Here is a 14,234-nt window from a genome sequence, read left to right as displayed (position 1 = left end):
GTCGAAATCAAGGGGACGAAGGAGTCTGTCTCATCAGCCTCCTCTTTCTTCCAGGGATTGGCTGAACATTGGAAAAACCTGAGAGCCAAGTTACTAACCCTTATAACGCTATTACCCTGGCCCTACTGAGTGTGACAGTAATTTTTTTTTCTTGTGTTGTGAGATGCTTATGCAAGCATGTGAAGGCCACCAAACAAAAATAAGGGATGCTAGCAAAAGTCCTTGTGGCAAGTCTGAGGGGGAGACGTGGGCACAAGTGCATGGAGAACTGCATATGTGGCATACATGAAGAGCACTTGAGAGGCAGGCCACTCCCCTCCAGCTAGGGGTGTGAGCTTCAGGCTGCTCACCCTGTAGGCCCCTCCCTGGGTGTGAGGCCACCTGTTGCAGACCCTGCACTTGCTCCATGGCCTGCTACTTGATTGGTTGTGGCTCTTCAGAACCTCTCCTGTGCCAGCAGTTGCTCAACAGAACAACCTTGGAATCATCAGTAGGCCAGAGGGAATATTGGGGGGCCTACTTTGGTCTCCTAGAGTTGTTCAGAAATTGTATTGGTGGTGGCTGGGGATGTGGCTCAAGCGGTAGCGCGCTCACCTGGCATGCGTGCAGCCCGGGTTCGATCCTCAGCACCACAAACAAACAAAGATGTTGTGTCCGCCGAGAACTAAAAATAAATAAATATTAAGAAAAAAAAAAAAAAAAGAGAGAGAGTCTCCTCTACAAACTTCAAAAATATTAAAAAAAAAAAAAAAAAAGAAATTGTATTGGTGGCTGCGTGTAATGTGCTTAGCTGCTGCCCGAGTGTATACACATGGTAACTGCGCAATAAAATCGGACCTGCTTCCTGCTTGGTGTCTGGAGGTCTTGATTCGTGACTCTCTAGCCACACTGTCCTCGACCCTGTTCCGTGGGCCTCGTTGCTGGATGAGAAAGAGCGCACACAAACACAAAGGCCTGGTTTCCCCGGAAGCAATGTACAGAAGCAAACGCATGGACCCAGACATGGAGCAGTGCACCAGACACACAAGCACGTGGGGACTGAAGATTGAACACCACGGAGGAGGCCTGTAAAAGAAACGGTCATAACTCAGGACGGCCAGCAGGGGGCACTCTGCTCACGGCGAAAACAGGCCCCCTGCATAAAGGAGAGGATTGTAAACTCAGGAAACTGGATGAAGCCTCTGCACAGGAGCACAGCCCACAGAGCAGAGAGTGACTGCAGAGACGTGAAAGAGAGGTCTCTGGATGTGTTGGCAAGGAAACTGTCCCCATTAAGGGCCTGTAGGCTGCTGGGGATTAAATTGGCAGTAAGAGAGATTCAGGGAGAGAAGATACTCAGTCCCTTGCATGTGCAGGCGCATCTCCCTCAAATAGAGACCCAGAAAAGGGCCAGGTTGCTGAAGACTGCGGAGCCTCTGGAGTACAGAATGGAACCAGCGGGTGTCAGGGTTGGTGGAGAGGATGACAGGAGGGAAGGGAGATGGGTGGGGGAGGAGGGGCCTTGCTGTGCAGACAGGTCTTGGGGTCAGTGTTGGGTGGGAGAGGCAGCCCGGCTGGTCAAAATAATAAGCTTGCTTTAATTTGATTTTAATTGGAGCCAGTGGTCTTTCCTTGCGTCCTAGTCTAACACCATTCCCCGCGCCACGCTCACTGTTGTTTGTGTTCCTAGAAGCTGCCATTGTCCCTGGAGTGAGATGAAAGAGGAATTTTAATCTCTAAGATTCTTTTTTAAAATAAGCTGTGTTTCTCCAAAAAGAGAATAGTGAAGGAGGAAGGTGAGAGCTGAAGGGACTAGGTCGACCAGCAGCCGGGCAGGGCTGGGAGCTGGTGGGCTGCGCCTGTGGCTGGAGGGCGCCAGGACAGAGCAGGCTGAGCAGACAGACATCAGTCATGGCTGGGGCCCATCCTGATGGGTGGCTTTTCCTGTCTGAGGTGTAGATCCTCAGGCAGTAGCTGCTCTCTGGATGTCACACTCTCAGGTCTCATTGTAGTGAATGGGTCTGGGGGAATCTAATTGGAGGCTGCCTTCTCTCTGCTCTGGAGAGGACAGAACAGCTTATGCCCACCCACACGGGCCACCGTTCCTGGTGCTGTTCAGCCCCTGAGGACACCTGGCTGAGTCCTGCTGTTGGCCTCAGTCATCTCTCTGTGATCCTTGTCCCTCCACAGGAGCAGCTCTGTGGGACAGGCACTTCCTGACCCTGCTCTTCCAGCCAGAGGGCCCATGAGCCTGCCAAGGGGGAGGGGTCTGCCATGTTATGGGGACAAGTGGTCCAGCTTGTCCCGCATTTGATCGTTGACCTCTGCAGAGACCCTTGGGAGACCCGTGTCCTCATGCCTGACTCGGAGCCCTGGTTCCACGAGGTGGTGGGCAGAGACCAGCAGGCTCATAGTTCACACCCATCCCATGGCTGGTTTGCTACATCTCCACATGCTCATCAGTCAGAGCTAAGGGACCCTCAGTTCCAATGTGGCAGCTCCAGACACACTCAGGTCATTGCACTGGTCAGAGGGCTGCTGGACACTGTATTAGTCTTCCTGGGCTGCTGTAACCAAACACCCAGCCTGGGGCCTTCAAAACACAGACTCTGACTGTTCATTGATGACCTCAGGCCACCACCCAAGCTAACTCCACCTCTGCCTGATGGCCAAAGCCAGCTCCAGCCCAGTGGATCTTGGGATAAGGAAAGACATGGCAGCTGGCCATCGCTAGGTGCCCTGCTTCCTTCCCGTCACCCATGCTGTGTGGAACACAAAACCAGCACATTGGGCCAGCTGTGTCCCCAGTCACCAGCCCACTTTGACACCTCTGAGTTCTTCAGCATCCTCTGTGCTGGGTCACCTTCTTCAGACCCAGCCACACCCTTGACTCTGTTGACTTTGTAGCCCAAGTCCCTACAGAGGCTCCAAGTTTTGAACTTATTAAGTGTCAAGCTTTTGATTCTGCAGATGTATCAACAAAATTATTACTTTAATTATTATTATGACTATTGGTACTGGAGATTCAACCTGAGGTGCTTAACCACTGAGCTACATTACTAATCCTTTTTTTAATATATATTTTATTTTGACACAGACTCTAAGTTACTTAGGGACTTTCTGAGTTGCTGAGGCTGGTCTCCAACTTACAATCCTCCTGCTTCAGTCTCCCAAGTCACAGAATTATAGTGTGTGCCACTTCAAAATGAATATTGACACAGGCACATTAACATAGGTTGTAAATTATAATGTAGAGCTTTTGTGTTATTACATTATAATTATACTGTTATTACTAAATAATGAGATTCCATGCTATATTCTCTATTTAACATTGTATGTGTATTCCCTATCTGGAGCAATGAGACCCAGCAGAATCAGGACCCACCCAGCTGCCCCTACCCATGAAACCTCCCTCAAACTCTGCTTCCCAGGGAGCCAGCTCCCATGGCCCTAGACCATTTCTAACCTATGATCGTGCTCAGTCTGTTTGATAATCTGCCTAGCAGCACCCAACTTGCTTTCATCCTGTGTTCTTAGAGATCTCTGCTCCCAGGACTGAAGGTCTCCTCAAAAAACATAGTGTTATCTGCTGTGGTGTGGCATGCCTGTAATCCCAGTGGCTTGGGAGGCTGAGGCAGGAGGGTTGAATTTGGGGGCCAGTCTCAGCAATGTAGTGAGGGCCTGAGCAAATGGGCAAGACTCTGTATAAATGATATAAAAAAGGAGATGTGGCTTAGTGCTTAGGCTCACTTCGTTCAATGTGCAGTACCAAAAAACAATAATAAAATGAAGATAAAACAATCCAAACATCCTACTGGGCTGCTAATCTAGGATAATCTTGGCTGAGGAACTGAACATCAGGGATGTTGGTTGCTATGGGAAGCATATGCTGAAATACAGTGCAGTTTTGTTCATGGGGTGGTGTTGTGTGTTTATTTATTTGAAAAAATTTATTGAAAATTGACCAGTGCAATGAAATTTCATAGTGCTGCAGAACTCAGCACCAGAAATTATCATTTTCCAACTGTAAAGCTAAGGTCTTAGCCCTCTCAAAAAACTTGAGATGATACTGAGGCTGTGAGGGTTTTCCTGGGGCTGTTATAATTAATAACCCAAAACAAAGAGACTGAAATAAAAAGCTACCACCCCCTCCCCCAGCCTTGGAGGGCAAAGGGCTGAGACCAGTGGTCACAAGGATGAGCTCCCTCCACAGGATCCAGGGAGGCTCTGGCCTGCCTCTCCCAGTTCCTGGGGCTCCAGGTTGCCCCATAATTCCAGTCTCTGCCTCTGTCTCCATGTGGCTCCATCTCTGTGTCTGTGTCCTCTCTTCTGTCTCTTGTGTGGACACTGCCATTGCATAAGGGCCCCCTGACCCAGAAGGAACCCATCTCAGGACCTTTCACTAACTACCTGTGCAGAGACCCTGTTTCCACACAAGATCCCACTCAGGGGTTCTAAGGGCCAGATGTGGACAGGACCCCCCTCTTACAATGGTGTCCAGCTCCCTCCACAGGCTCCACGGAAGCTCCTTCCTGCCTCTCCCAGCTCCTGGGGCTCCAGGTGGCCCTTGGCAGAACAATGTGGTGGCCTCTCAAAAGCTTAGGATTGAATCACAATATGACCCAGCAATGCCACTGCTGGGTTCGGACCCAAGGGATTTGAAAGCTATGGGTGAAAAAGACACCTGCAAATCCTGAGTTCACAGAAACCCTGATCCCCAGTATGACTGGGGACTAGGGAAAAAAATATGTCTTAGTGGGGTGTGGGGGAGACAGGGCCAAAATGGGGGCAAAAAGATGGTCTGACAGGGGGACTTTGAAGGCCAAAGATCTTAGAGAGTGTGGAGAATTTTCTTATTTTGGCTAAACTGTGGACATGATGTCATACAGGCTTGTAGAACTGTACTCAGTTCTGAGCCCTTTATTCTCAGGATTAGCAAATCACTAGAATTGTACTGCAAATCCATCAGCATGCATCTGTGTATATATCTATCCATCTGTCTATCTACCAGCCATCCCTGCTTCCACCCATCTGCCCATTTGCTCTCCCATGCATCATGGATTTGTGTATTTGCCCACCCATCTACCCATTCATCCAGCCATCCATTCAGACATACATACATCTTCCCATCAGTCCATGCATCCTCCCACCCATTCACCCATCCTTCCATTCATCCAGGGGCAATTGGCCACTTCGCCATATCCCTAACCCTGTTTTGTATTTTATTTAGAGTCAAGATCTCACTGAGTTGCTTAGCACCCTCTTTTTGCTGATGCTGGTTGGAGCAAGCAATCCTCCTGCCTCAGCCTCCTGAGAGGCTGGGATTACAGTCCTGCACCACCATGCTTGTACTTCTTATTTCCTCATTGGTCTGATAACAGGTGGAGTCACCATCTGGGGTTATTTTCTCAGATCCATCACAGTTATGCTCCCACCCACCTTCGTTGAACCACAATGAAAAGGGGAAATGGGGATGTAGCTCAGGGCTAAAGTGCCCCTGCCCTCAATTCAATCTCTACATGGGGGACAATAAAAGCACCTGGGATTCAATTCTCAGCTCTGGGCAGCTATGTGCCCACGTTTCCACACTTTTTACACAAGAGCGCCCCTTGTCCATGGGCAATATTGTTAGGTAGAATGAATGTGACGCACTGTGCGGGATGTGAAAGACTTCACAAAGTCCAACTTAAGAGAAGAGAATAAAATTGTATATACTTTGCATTATTGGGGTTAATATGACACACTGTATTGGCCCCAAGTGGCAAAATTTTATGTTTTATATGCGGGCTTTCTGGCAGAGCTGAGCAGGGTTAGTATTTCTTTCTGATAGTTAAACCCAGGAAGCTGAGAGCCCTGGGTCAGCTTCTGGGGGTACATTGCTGCCTAGGCAGGATGCAGATGGGCTTGTGGCTTTTCTTGAAAATGTTGGTGCATCTGAACCTTGACATGGAAAGAGTTCACAAAGGGGGACTTTATACTGAGAGAAAATTATGAGGTCAGTCTGTGCAATAGAATGACATGTTTCAAGGAGGCAAATGAGCTTGAGCTCACAGACATGTTATGAGACTACAGATGCCTGAAGTCTAACCTAATACAATTCTAAATATTATGATATTATTTGCATATCTACTATTGCAGTAATAATACAATATTATTCTTTTACAGTAAATACTGACTCCTACATACAATTTCCTCTATACATTCATGACAATGATGTCCCTTTCTAGAAAATCTCACAGCCCTTGTCAGCACCTAAACACAGGGTAAGGACAGGGTTTCCTTGTCTCCCTGGTGTAGCTGCACTGGTCAAAGTTCCTTTCCTGCTTTCAATCAACACCTTTTCTTTTTGCTTTTAGGGCAAACAGCTGAGTAGACTTCTGAGATCAGCAGAGTCAGGTCTGTCCATAAGAATTGATAATAGTAGAATGTAGCCTATCTACATTGAGCACAAGGCGCCCATTTTATTTCCCCTGCACATTGCTGTTTTAGAGGGTTGCCTGCCTCCCCACACCCCACCCCTTTCTCTGCTGGGGATGGAACACTGGGCCACAGCCCCAACCCCAAATGTTTCCTTTTATAGCTCAGGCTGCCTCCTCAAAGATCAGAGGCCAGGAGGTAATGAGAATTACTAAAATAATTTTCAAATTGTTTTCACTAGTAGATATCATATATATGTGGGATATATATGATAGCTTTAAAGAGTGTTTCAAAAATATGGAGACCGTGTCTTTCTAATTTGCCTGAGGGATACATATATATATATATGAAAAACCCAGTGGGACTTGACCCTGACCACTGAGCTACATCCCCACCCTTTTCATTTTATTTTAAGAGAGGGTCTCTCGGGCCTGGGGTTGTACCTCAGGGGTAGAATGCCTGCCTCACACACATGAGGCACTGGGTTCGATCCTTAGCACCACATAAAAAGAAAGAAATATTGTATTATCTACAACTTAAAAAAAAATAAAATAAAAAGAGAGGGTCTCACTGTTTGCAGACGCTGACCTGACCTTGGGCTCCTCCAGCCTCACCCTCCCTGAGAAGCTGTGCTTTGTTTTTGTGTTGAGGGTAAACCCAGGGCCTCGCCATGCTCAGAAAGCACTCTATGGCTGAAGCCTAGCTCAGCGCCAGGTGTCACCTGTGTACCAAGGCGTCCCACCTGGATTAGTTCCCAGCACAGCAGAAAAGCTCCGCCTGAAAAGGGTGGGGCAAGCATCTGTCACTCTACCCAATTTCAGTCAGTGATTGGATGATGTTGGCTGTCAGTCACGATGCAGAGGCGGGCCTGGAGGCCGTCCATCCCGGATGCTGGGGGACCTGCCCAATCAGTGCGCAGAGCGAGAGGAAGGGCGGGCTTCCGCAATCTCGCAAGCGTTTCTTCCTCAGCGACTCCTCTCCTAATCCTTCAAGCCAAGAGTTCTCTGCTCCAGGGACTCAGGTGACTCTGCTCTGCCGGTGATCCCCCCCCCCAATCTCGGGTGCCTGGAGGTTCCTCGAGAGGACCCCGGGTCATCACAGAAGACAAAAATGGTGAGTTTGCGACCAGGGCTGAAGGCACGCGTCACCACCTGCTTTGGGGCGCGGTGCCCTGGTGAGCTGGGGAGCGCAGCCGAGTCCTGTCCCTGTCCCTTGGTCTCGTGGGGTGAGCTGGGTTTGGGGTTTTTGAAGGGAGCTGCTTAGAGTGGCAGATTACACCCCGGCGGGTGGCCCTAGAACCTGTTCCCTGGGTTTGGAAGGGACCCAAACCCGGGGAGCTTTCTCAGCCACATCCCCAGCCTCCACTTTTACTGAATTCTGAGACCTGCACCCACTTGGTGTGGACGCTGGTCTCCAACCTGTGATCCTGCTGTTCCGGCTGTTTACCGGTGACGAGTCCTTGCTTCCCCGAATGCTGAAGTAGAACACCAGAGAAGCACGCTGAGGCAAGTGTGGAGGGGAAAGTAGAAGGTTTATTAAAGGACAGCAGAAAAGACTTCTCCCCGCAGGAAGAAGGGGACCCAGGAGGTGGAATCCCTGTAAGGGGGAGGACTTCCCTCTTTTATAGCTAGAGTCTTCTTTCCGCTTTCCCACACTTTGTTTCTCATTATGTTGCAGTGATAGAATGCAGGTGGGAAGGTCCTAGAGGTGGGAGGTTGGTGGGCTGGAGGAGTAATCTGGGCAGGAAAGCCCTGGGGTGGCTTTGGATTATGATTAACAGTTCCTTAGAATAGATTCCTGCCTTGGGGACATTAACATTTCAATTGCTGCTCTGGTTTCCTGGACTCCATTCTCTATAAGGGCCTCTGTTTTATTTATTTTACAGAATATTAAACCCAATTTGCCTAACTACCTATCTGTAAACCTGGCTTCACTTCTGCTTCAGCCTCCAAAGTTCCTGGGATTTCAGGGCTGTGTGGAGGGGGCAAAACTTTGACTTATGCAGTCAAGGGGAGAAATAAAGAATGTCCACACACTTCTGCCCCTTTCAATGCTCTATTCACTCAAATTACTCAATACAGTTTAACTGTGTAGGTTCTTATCAAAAAAACAACAATCCTTAATGCTAGGCATTGCCATAGACATAATCAATTCACAGCAAACTGTGCCACAGCCTGGAAGCAGCAAACTAACCGGGGGATGAAGATCAACTTGTGAAGGTGGATGCAGCAGGAGTGGGAGCCATTTATTGTAGGACAGTAGGAGTATATACACATAATTAAGAACAGGCTGTGTATTCAGTTAACATAAACTAGGTATAACAGTCAACCAATAAGGAATCATCATCTTAATGATTACACACAGCTTAACTTAATTGACATGATCTAGACACAGCAGTCACTCATTAAGGAATCTATCATCTTAATAGCTTGCTGGCCTTACTTCTGAACCACTACTTCCTTTGGCTAAAAGCCAGGTGCCATCTTGACTTGTTTATCACCCTAACTGCAAACAATTCTAGGTTAATTAATTCACAGCAAACAATTCTAGATTCATTCTAAGCACTGGAAAACACAATTATGATAAGCTAATGACATTCCCTCTGCATGCTAAGTTCAAAGATCTTATGTCTTAGGCTGTGAGTGTTAGACCAGGACGCAAGAAAAGACCACTGACTCCAATTAAAATCAAATTAAAGAAAGCTTATTATTTCGACCAGCCGGGCTGCCTTTCCCTCCCAAAACAGTGGGAATAAAACAGCCCCGAGGCTTCTTTGTGGCCCAGTTTTATAGCCCAAAAAGTTACACAAAGGGGGCTTACAGATAACAACACTCTGAGGAGCATAACACAAGTTTACATTTTTGCTGGCCCCGGCATCAGAATTTATGGAGATCTTAGAGACTCAGAGAGGGTCATTGTCCGGGCAGGGAAGGCCAGAATTTATGAGGCGTCACTAAGGTTTAGGAAAGGGTTGTTATCTGGTCAGGGAAAACCGGACCTGGGTGAGTTCAGGACACGGGCAGGCATTCCAATCAGCTTTACAACATCAACTAATGGCCAGGCCATACAGACATCCTGATATTTTTACAGAAAACAGAAATGAATCCTTCATAACTTGTGACAAGCTGGCTTCTAATCTAATGAGATAACTAGGCTAGGTATATCAGTGAGTCCAGCAGATGCACAGTCACTCAGACCTCGGTGACCAGGTCTGGAATTAAGGCAAGCATTTCCTGGTGTGGAGCAGAGGACCAGTTGAGGAGGGGGTCCTAGGGAGGAGGTGCAGCTCTCACCAAGGTCCAGATGAGGCAGTAGATTTTGAGAATGGTGAGGATCTTGCAGAGGCTCAGGAAGATGCCAAGTGATGGGATGTCAGGTCCTCAGCAGACTCTCCAGCTCGAGTGCATCCTTGTTTCTGTTGGCTGAATTCCTGCTCATCAGCTGGATCATTTATACTAAATTTGGGGGCTTTTGATCAGGCTTTCAATCCTTATCAGCTACCACCCTATTTCTCAGTGACATCATTTACCCTGGGGTCATCTCCACCCTGATCTCCTTGTCTTTCCCTCTTATCTGGCAAGGGCAGACTGCCAGAGGCTTCACTCTCTTTATCAGGGTGAGGGGAAGGAACCTGTTTGAGGCCTTACTGGAGGGATCTGTGGCTGTGCCTGGTGAAACTGCATGTCTTTTAAATGGAGTTGCTTAGGCTCAGACCTAAGGCCATTCTAACAAGGCCTGTGCCACTGTCCCTGGTAAGAACACTTTTGAAAGCATTTGCTTTCTACTTGTGATTATTATACTTGAGAGGAAAGAATAATCAATTAATAGTTCCCTGGGTTTGGTCAAAATAATTACTTTAAAAGGAAAAAGGCATTTGTACATAGAACCTAGGGATATTGAATCTTGGGTTATATTCCAATTTGACATATGTTCCAATTTGACATAAATCATTTATTTACTTAAATTTGTTTTTATTAGTTATACAAGGCATTATAATGCATTTTGACACAGTACACATAAATAGAATGTAACTGCTCCTTTTCTGGTTGTACTTGATGTGGATTCACACCAGTCCTGTAGTCATATATGCACATAGGATAATAGTGTTTGATTCATTCTTCTGTTCTTCATCCCCAACTCTTTAAATTTGATTTTCAGATGGGGTCTGGCTATGTTGCCCAGCCTGGCCTGTAAGTCCTGACCCTCCTGCTTCAGTTTCTCAAGCTGTTGACACTAAAGACATTGGCAATCCCAGCTATGGAAAATAGTTCATTTTGATTTAAGTATTAATGACCATACTCAGACATGGATTCAAGTGACCCTAAATGATGTATGTGTCCCACCCTAAAAGACAAGGATTAAACCCAGGGGCACTTAATCACTGAGCCACAATCACTCCTTTTTAGATTGTATTTTGAGACATGATCTCATCAAGTTCCTTCTGGCCTCACTAAATTGCTGAGACTGAGTTTGAATTTAGCAATCCTCCTACCTTATCTTCTAAACCTACTGGGATTACAGTTGTGTGGCACTGGGCTTGGCCTACATGAACTTTTATGAAAGAAACTGTGTATCACTACATTAAACAATTGCATTGGTAGGATCATCAGATTGGTGGACTACAGAAAGAAAGAAAGGAATAAAGAAAAAAGAAATTTCTTCTGACTGTTGTTATTACATTCCTACTTTGGTAGATGGTGGGGACTAGATGTCTGGTAAGGGTAGTGATATATTCTGAGAAATTTAATAGTTTTGAGAATTGTGGTCTGATACAGAAATAAAGATAATTGGCTATTAAAGGGCTTAAGATAGCCCAAGATAATTTTTGCTCTCCATACAGAACCCTGCCTTTGCACCCTCATGGTGGTCTGGTTAGCCAAGTCAAGTACTCTGAAGGTTCTTTGATGGAGATGCAACTGTATAGAGAACATGAGTTCACAGCTGTAAAAATCTTATGCTTCTTTATCTTCCTTAGGTGTAGACACCATGTCAGATTTTTGGGGCAGAGGTTCCCTTTGGACGCCTCACGGGGTCCCATGTCCTCAGCCACTGTCCTCTCCTGGAGCTGCCACAAGGTGCCCACAGCTGCCCTGGTCCCTGCAGGATGAACAGAACTTCAGGCCCTGGGTCAGTTCATCCTAGAGGATGGCCTGAGGTGTGGGGTACAGCCTCTCAGGGAAGCTGCTGGGGGCTCTGGGCTGAGGAATCTCCTGGAACAGGCCTCATCTAGACAGCTACTTCCTTGGTCCTTGTTTTTCCCAAGCTCTGTTCAGATTCCTTGGAGAGAGGTGGCCATTCAGCCTGTGGATGCTGGTGCTGAGGGGCCAGGTCACCAGTGATTCCTGCCCTTTTAGTCTCACAGTGTGAAGGAGCAAAACCTCTCCCAGAGCATAAGGACCACCCACCCCAGTGCAGAGCTGTGCAAACCTGAAAAGCCTCGTAGACTGGAGTCATGGTCTAGGTCCCTGGGAGGGTGATCCTAGAGGCTTTCAGGAAGCAAGACCAGGAGAGGTCATCTCCCAGATGTCAGGGACCTCCCCTGCCCCTTGAGCCTGACACATGTGTGCTCCCTCGGCACCAAAGCTTTCTGTGTATGACTTTGAAATGATCTGCTCACATTTTGAGGCCCAGGTCTATTTTGTTCAGAGCAAAATGGGATGGACTATTATTAAATAGGCAAGAAAGAAGTGGATTTTAAAAAGTCTAGTTACATTTCCATTGTGAAAACAATTACAGCCAGGTACAGTGGTGCACACCTGTGATCCTTGCTGTTCCAGAGGCTTAGGCAGTAGGATTGCAAACTTGAGGACAACCTTAGCGACTTAGCCAGGCCTTATGTCTGGGGATATGACTTATCAGTAAAGTTCCTCTGGGTTTAATCTCTGATCCCAAATCAAAGAAAAAGAACAGAACAGAAAAACAAACAACAACAACAACAAAAATAACACATCTAATTTATCTTTTGCTACCCCTGAGTATGCATAGAAAATTGTTGAGATTTGATCTTGTCTTTTCAATGATTTCCAATTGAAATCCATGTCCTAGATTCCAGAATGCCACTTAAGATACAGAGAAACTCTGTCTACCATTATTGCTGCAGGAAATGAATCCATTTCTACAAAATTGTAGTGGATAAATTTATGAATTTGATTTTATGTAAATTAGTTACAGTCGTTGACATGCTCATGAATTTGACAGGAATGACAGTTTGTTGTTACTGTTGTTGTCTGGACTTGGCAGGTTCATGTTAGCTGTGTTGTTTTTGGTATCAGGAATGGAACCCAGAGGTGCTTAGCCACATCCAAGGCCCCTTTTAGATTCTTCCTATTGAGTCAGGGTCCTGCTATGTCACCTTGGGCCTCTGACCCCTGCACCACTGGGGTTACAGGTGTGCACCATCACACCCATCTTCATTGGAAGTTTTAAGGACTGTTTTGGCAATACCTAAAATACCCAACTGTGATCATTTAAAAATCACTGAATACTTTATCAGTGAAATAATAAATGACATCTGTTTTCTCAAAAGGAGAGATATATATGTCTCAGTGAGGGTGCTGATCCTCTCACAAGCACTCCCACCACATCACCTGATTGCTGTTACCTCCTAATTACCTCCTCCTAGGGCTACCCATTTGTGCGCTGGCCTTTTATCTTATGAAACTTGGGAGTAACAGAAATGCTCTGTCTACTCTTTCTGTCCTGTACAATATTTTCACTGGTCTTAGATACAGTGTACTATTTTCATTTTAGATAGTTTTTCAAAGTTCTCCTCCAAAACCACAATAATCCATGTCCTGAATTTCACATAATTTATTGAAATGCTCTTTGTTGTTTCAAAGAGTGTAGATCATGGGCAAGTTCAGTATCCTTTGTAAGAAAGTGTGTTGTCTTTTCATTGATTTTTGTTGCCCCTCATTGTGTATCTTTTGTATTATAATCTTTTTTATCACTCATTACATGTATTTTCAGGGTGTTTTTTTTTGTGTGTGTGTGTGTGTGTGTGTGTGTGTGTGTGAGTTTGTACATGGACTTTTGAGGATTGAACCGAGGGATACCAAGTTCTTACTACTGAGCTACTCTCCACCCCAAGAAAATTAGTATTGTAGACTGGGGTTTACTTATTTGCTGATGTATAGAGTGCTGGGATTGAAGCCAGGGACTTGCTCAGTTTATGTTGTCCTCAAAAAAAAAATGAATTTCAATGTGTGAGCAGCATTTTGGAGGTGGGCAGGTTTTTTACTGGGGAACAAACCTAGAGGCACTTGACCACTGAGCACGTGCTCAGCCCTTCCTATGTATTATGTATCTATTTATTTTATTTTGTATAGTTGTAGAGGGGCAGAATACCTTATTTTTGTTAATTTATCTGTGGTGCTAAGGATCATACCCAGTGCCTCATACATGCTAGCAATTATTCTGCCACTCAGCTACAATTCCAGTCCCCCCATTTATTGTTGATGAAGACCAAGCTTCACAAAATTTCTGGATGTCTTGCTAAATTGCTGAGAGAGCCTCCAACTTGCCAGTTCCATGCCTTGACCTCCCTAGTGGTGAAATTACAGGTGCACACCACCACACCAGCAGTTGGAATACCTTTTAAAGATTTATCATCCAGAGGTTGGGATTGTGGCTCAGAGAAAAAGCGCTCACCTAGCATGCGTGAGGCATTGAGTTCGATCCTCAGCACCACATAAATATTAAATAAAGGAATTGTGCCCACCTAGAACTAAAGAATTAATATATATTAAAAAAAAGATTTATCATCCATTTTCTTTCCAGATGGAAATAGTATTGAAAATAAGTTTCCTTGCCTTTGTCCATAGTTTTCAAGTTTGTAA

The 14,234-nt window shown here is 46.0% G+C and overlaps 1 protein-coding gene across 1 annotated transcript in view; it reads left to right on the top strand.

Annotated features, from left to right (window-relative positions):
- The first annotated feature begins 7,381 nt into the window (after positions 1–7,381).
- Positions 7,382–14,234, top strand: part of LOC144250813 (uncharacterized) — a 51,462-nt gene continuing 44,609 nt past the window's right edge. The window contains exon 1 of the mRNA XM_077793989.1: positions 7,382–7,509. The gene's annotated coding sequence lies outside the window, so the exon portion shown is untranslated. The remainder of the gene's footprint in view (positions 7,510–14,234) is intronic.

This window comes from Urocitellus parryii, chromosome X (genome assembly GCF_045843805.1).
Source record: "Urocitellus parryii isolate mUroPar1 chromosome X, mUroPar1.hap1, whole genome shotgun sequence".
Taxonomy (NCBI): Eukaryota; Metazoa; Chordata; class Mammalia; order Rodentia; family Sciuridae; genus Urocitellus; species Urocitellus parryii.
This window is presented reverse-complemented; position numbering and strand designations above follow the sequence as displayed.